The following is a 6,313-nucleotide window of genomic DNA, read 5'->3' on the forward strand; positions in this document are numbered from 1 at the left end:
GGATTCGAACCTGCGATCGTAGCGGTCACGCGCTTCCAGACTGAAGCGCCTTTAACCACAGGGCCACACCGGCCGGCGCTGGCGGTCTCTACGCGGTGTCGGAGTGTGTGGGGCTGTTCCCATTGCTACGAGGTCCGTGGCTCACCGACTCTGGACACGAAAGTTGAGTTTTGATTTAATCTACCAGCAAGTCAAGACTGTTCACATTGTGTCCTTTGGAGTTGGTTGTCGGCTGTTGGGATACTCCCGCGAACAACAACATTGTTTTTAAGTTGGAAAATTCTAGCCACCCTACATGGAGTTTAACTGTATCTCGTTGTTTGAATTGAAGTGTACCAGCGGAATATTCCGCCTTGTTGCCGTTAACGTTCCGGTTACCTGCCCTGGCCGTTAACGTAAATTTCAGGCAGTGTAGTTTCCTCATCGTGTTGTTGCTGTCCAGCACGGTGAGTAGTTTGACAGCTCCATTTATGATTGGTTGTGGGTGCCAATATCTTCTACGTTGTTCCGTTGAACTCCCTGTTGTGCCCTGGTCGGGTCAAGTGGAAGTTATCTTGTCGGTGGGTCCGTTGACTGTCGGTTGGTTGAGTTGTCGTCGCATCGTGAAGGGTTGGTCCGGCTGCCTTTCTCACCTATGCGAGCCTTAGTGTTTGAATTCCAGACCCACCCTCGAACATCTGAGCGCCCTTGGGTGTTCTGCCTTTTTTTAAAAATTGGTTATTGTTGTTTGTACTTGTATGGCTTCTAGCCGACTTTTTTTTTAAAGTTAAGGTTGTTTTGCCCTTAAGGCGTAAGATACTTTAGGCCTTCAGCCTAATTTAATGAACTATTTCACTTAAGACCTTTGGCATTTTAAAGGTTTCAATGTTGTTGAATTTTAAGTGTTGGGCCTTCAGCAGGTTTTGAGTTTGAGTTGTTTGCTTTTAAGGCCTGTTTCATGTAAGGCCTTTGGTATTAAAAAATATTAATGTTATGGAGTTTTAAGTGTTGGGTCCTCGGCTGATTTGAATTTAACTTTGCTCTTGATGTGTCTGATTCTTTGGGCCTCCAGCCTAACTAAGGAACTGTTTTAAGACAAGGCCTTGCCCTTTTAAATTTCTGTTTTGCTTGAGTTTTGCCTAATTAATTTTTTTATTTTTTTATTTTTTCTTTCTAAATTAATGTGGTTTAGCCTTAAGTCTTGGGCCTTAAGCCGATTCTGAATTCAAATTGCTTGCTCTGAAAATCTCAGATTCTTTGAGCCTTCAGCCTAAATAAAGAATTGTTGTAAGTTATGGCTTGCCTTTTAAATTTCTGATTATGCTTGCTTTTTGAGATATTGGCCTTCAGCCGTTTTTAAATTAAAGACTTTGTCCGTCTGAATGCTTTTAGAGTATCGTGTAAAAATGTGAAGAAGATCGGTCACGAACTTTTGGAAATTTGAGAAACTGCGACATCCCCGATGTTCGCCTAAGGCGACCGGCAACCCCTCAGACACTGAAGCATCACGGAGTTGCATACACAGGAGGCGTTGCTTCCCCGGACTGTGTCGATCACAAGGACGACAGACGGCAGGACGAGAGCTACCAGAGCTCGTCTGTGCCAGGGACCTATTTCCGCCACCGTGTCACGTGTGCGGAACCACATCGAGACGAATTCCTCCGCGCCTTGGCTATATAGAACGGTGCAAGCCAACACGTCGGCAACTGGTTCCGGCGAAGCTCTGCGCCAATTCGTGCGCCAGCTCTTAGCAGCCCATCAGTCCAAGAATGGTCGAAAGGCACCGCAGCGGCACATACCTGTCACCTAATGGCGCTGAATGCTTAATCTTCGTCGTTAGCGATTACCAGTGGCATACTCTACACGCCCCACTTCGTTCATTCACTGTGTGTTCCAGGTGGATGCCTGTTAATATTGAGAAGTTGTACTATTTTTGTTGAAGAGTTTTTTCCCTGTTATGAAATATCCCTACTGCGGTAGTAAAAACAATTGTTTCTGTTTACCTGTGTATTCCTATTGCTTATCAAGCATCTCCCCGTGGGCGATGTAGCAGAAACAGTATTAAAGATGTCTTGTCTTTGTGGGGTAGTATAGATTACCATTATTTGGCTGTAGGTTTTACCTAACGGTATTACCGGTTTCATCTGGACCGCAGGTGACGACAACTACGATGGAACACAGCCAAGCCACGCGGAGTGACCGCGTGGTGTTAGGCGCCATGTCACGGATTGAGTGGCTCCTCCATCCGGAGGTTCGAGTCCTCCCTCGGGCATGGATGTGTGTGTGTGTGTGTGTGTGTGTGTGTGTGTGTGTGTGTGTGTGCGGGTTGTTCTTAGTTTAAGTAGTGTGTAAGTCTATGGACCGATGACCTCAGCAGTTTGGTCGCTTCCGAATTCACACACATTTGAACACAGCCAAGCCGATCGGGCACCTCTTGACTTACGAAACAGTACGACATTGGACACCACGGCTCTCATATCGTACAGACCTGACCTCAGTACTTATAAAGTCTGTTGAGAGTTACTCGAAGAATGACGGTTCGGCAGGATCACGAAAAAGCGTGGAGCTGTGATGTGGCGTCCCGCGTGATGTTTACACTTCATTAACCTCGCTCACACAGGCAAACTGTTCTGCGTGAGAAAATGGAGACAGAATCCATGTTTCTGGAAGAAGTGCACTATTTTTTCATTTTAGTTTTTTCCGCCTCAGCAAGTTATTAAGTTGAAACACGAACAATTTACGAAAACGCAAATTCCGACGAAGCTACGGAATTTTTGAAACGCGGAAAGTTTTACGTTATTGAAGCTTGGTAAACACATAATGCGAACGAAATCTTAAGAACACATCTACTCCAAACGGGAAGTCTGTTGAAGTTTTGTGACACGAGATAGTCTTAAATCATTATGATGCAGAATGGTCCGCTCGTGAATCGAGTTTTAAGCGGTTACCAGTACGGTTTCGTTACGAGAAGCAGATCGCTAGGTATATAATTAAGCAATTATTAATTTTTCTGATCCGACTACAAGAAATAAGATACGTAAGACATATCCTAAATAGGCCAATTGCTGTTTGGTGAAAGATTAAAATCGATACAAAAAACACAATATCTGTATTGGTGCAATTATACGATAAACAGTAAAATTTATTTTGCATGAAGATGCTGAATTTCTGAGATTAGCTTCATTTGGAATTAGTCGCTGATAAGACCTTCTTGCCGGCCAGGGTGGCCGAGCGGTTCTAGGCGCTACAGTCTGGAGCCGCGCCACCGCTACGGTCGCAGGTTCGAATCCTGCGTCGGGCATGGATGTGTGTGATGTCCTTAGGTTAGTTAGGTTTAAGTAGTTCTAAGTTCTAGGGGACTGATGACCTCAGAAGTTAAGTCCCATAGTGCTCAGAGCCATTTGAACCATTTTAAGACCTTCTGCTTAAAATTTCAGCTTACGACAGTACAGTTTTGTTACGTAGCTGACAACTTGCTTCTAGTCTCCAGATGCGACTTTCTTAACATATTCTTTATTGAGTGCCTCGACTACAGTGAGAGTACATTAACTATTATTTCTGGAAACATATCCACTAATTTGGGTCCATATGAAGTGCGCACTCCAAACATACCACTGAATCAACCTCTGCCTCATTTGTGTAGTGATAATAGGGAAATTTCACTGACGCTGTTGTCGCCACTACACAGATAGTTTAAGTGTCGCTATCACTTTCATTGGAATCATCTCCTGTACTGAATTTTCCAGTACAGTTTCATTCTGCTACACTCTTTGCATGATGCCCTCCGTTCGTTGGGTGCTTACTTCCGGTCTTCAGAAACGGTGGTCCTCACAAATTCTTTTGTGGGTACTTTGACTCAAGCGAGGGTACATTTGTTATTATTTCTGGAAACGTAACATTAATATGGGCCCATATTAGCTCTACTGGGTTGAAATGACAGTGGCATCGTGGTAGCCTAGATTTTATACACATACGGTTTTATCAGTTCATCTATTTCGCAAATGGCGAACTGTGACTTATGGAAACTGATTAGTTCCGTAAGATTATCACTAACACTGAAGTTACGACGCTGAAGCCAGCAAACAATAAAATTTTGATAGACATGGAATGGAATGACTCAAAGTGAAACATGTCCATCGGGTAGAGAATGGTGGCATAACAAATGTCAGCACTCGGAGTGACGGAGTACAAACAGACAGCAAGCTCATTGCCTCATAGTGTGCGAGAGAGGACGCCAGTAAAATCCTGATTCAGCACTTAGACAACATTGCCAATCAGACACAGGGCTCTTCTGTTTCAAGGCTATATGTAGTAAGTAACATCAGCTAGGGATGGCACAAGAACGCCTTTCAAGCTGTAAACTTTGCATAAAAGAAACTGTTCTGAAGCCCCAGCTGGGAGTGCTGACAGAAAACGTGACTAGTTTCCGTCCCAGTATAGCGCGAATCACATCATCATCGACTGCTGCTACAACCATCGCCTTCCGTCCACCAACTCTGAGATTTAGGCCATTCCATCCACATCATGGGCACCGGTGTGAGATCAGCTCTACTAGTTGCAGCATGCGCTGGTGAATACAAAGAAGTCTCTACAACCGCTGCAACCTCGGTGTTCGCTTCTACGAATCTGCGTCCATCCGACTGTGGAGGGAAATTCGACTTTGCTGGCTGCACTCCTGGCAGTAAAGTGGTGATTGACTGAAGGTGAGAGCCAGGCCGATCTTCTGTGAATGAAAACCGATCTGCCTGTCTGCAAGTTGTTCAACTTCGGAGCAAGGTCCCTGTGCCACTCTCTTGGGCAGTACAACTACCGCCTTATCGGCGGTATGCAGGGACCACTTCTCGGACTGTCCGTGTCACAGTAGTGTCTTCTGCCTACCCGCCATTTCGAAAACAGACAACAGGAGTTTGCAATTTTATGGGCCTGAACCTGAGGGCAGCTTGACTGAATCGGAGTGCTGAGCCTCCAGTAGACAACTATGCCGTACTGTAGCAACGTGGTAATCGCCGGACCCTCTTGTGGAGGGGCAGCAGCACTGTGCTAGGGCCTGCACCTGACGTGCTGCTCTGCACCTTCGTGTAACGCTGGTTCACCACAGCCGCCGCTTGGCAGTGCCGTGAAAAAGACAGAATGAATGTAAAACTCTTGCTAATAATGAGTTGGTATTTGAAACTTCCTGGCAGATTAAAACTGTGTGCCCGACCGAGACTCGAACTCGGGACCTTTGCCTTTCGCGGGCAAGGGCTCTATCACTGAGCTACCGAAGCACGACTCACGCCCGGTACCCACAGCTTTATTTCTGCCAGTATCTCGTCTCCTACCTTCCAAACTTTACAGAAGCTCTCCTGCGAACCTTGCAGAACTAGCACTCCTGAAAGAAAGGATATTGCGGAGACATGGCTTAGCCACAGCCTGGGGGATGTTTCCAGAATGAGATTTTCACTCTGCAGCGGAGTGTGCGCTGATATGAAACTTCCTGGCAGATTAAAACGGTAGGAGACGAGATAATGGCAGAAGTAAAGCTGGGGGTACCGGGCGTGAGTCGTGCTTCGGTAGCTCAGTGGTAGAGCCTTGCCCGCGAAAGGCAAAGGTCCCGAGTTCGAGCCTCGGTCGGGCACACAGTTTTAATCTGCCAGGAAGTTTCATATAAGTGGACACTCCGCTGCAGAGTGAAAATCTCATTCTGGGTTGGTATTTGATTGAGGGTTGGGGTTGGGTTGTTTGGGGAGAGAGACCAAACAGCGACGTCATCGGTCTCATCGGTTTAGGGAAGGACGGGGATGGAAGTCGGTCGTGCCTTTCCAAAGGAAACGGCCCAGCCTGGAGCGATTTAGGGAAACCTAAATCAGGATGGTCGGACGCGGGACTGAACCGTCGTCCTCGCGAATGCGAGTCCAGTGCGCTGACCACTGCGCCATCTTGCTCGGTGATTGAGGTTTACGATGATGATAGAAACTGAAGAAATGAAATAAAATTTTGTGCCACAGCCAGGACTTGAACCCAGGTCTCCTCAATAGGCAGATATGATAGCCATTACACCACCATAGCAGTATAGGGAACAAAGGAACATGGAGTACCCTGGTCCAACGCCCTCCCTAACACAAACTTCAATTCACATCTTCATATTATTTTCCCATTCTTAAATCGTTATTATTGCTGAGGCTCACCAGTATTGGAATAGCACCCAAGCATTGGAAGTAATGTGGTGTAATGGCTAGCACACCTGCAAGGAGACACAGATTCAAGTCCTCGTAACGGCTAAAATTTTAATTCATTTTCTCAGCTTCTATCATTATCGCAGATAAACCTGCGGCTCAAATGTCTAAAGAAAAAT

At 46.0% G+C, this 6,313-nt stretch overlaps 1 non-coding gene across 1 annotated transcript; it reads left to right on the forward strand.

The window, feature by feature from the left end:
* The first annotated feature begins 5,524 nt into the window (after positions 1-5,524).
* On the forward strand, positions 5,525-5,597 carry Trnas-cga (transfer RNA serine (anticodon CGA)). The gene has a single exon. It is a non-coding gene; the product is annotated as a tRNA-Ser (tRNA).
* Positions 5,598-6,313: the final 716 nt, after the last annotated feature.

This window comes from Schistocerca cancellata, chromosome 10, assembly GCF_023864275.1.
Source record: "Schistocerca cancellata isolate TAMUIC-IGC-003103 chromosome 10, iqSchCanc2.1, whole genome shotgun sequence".
In the NCBI taxonomy this organism is placed as follows: domain Eukaryota; kingdom Metazoa; phylum Arthropoda; class Insecta; order Orthoptera; family Acrididae; genus Schistocerca; species Schistocerca cancellata.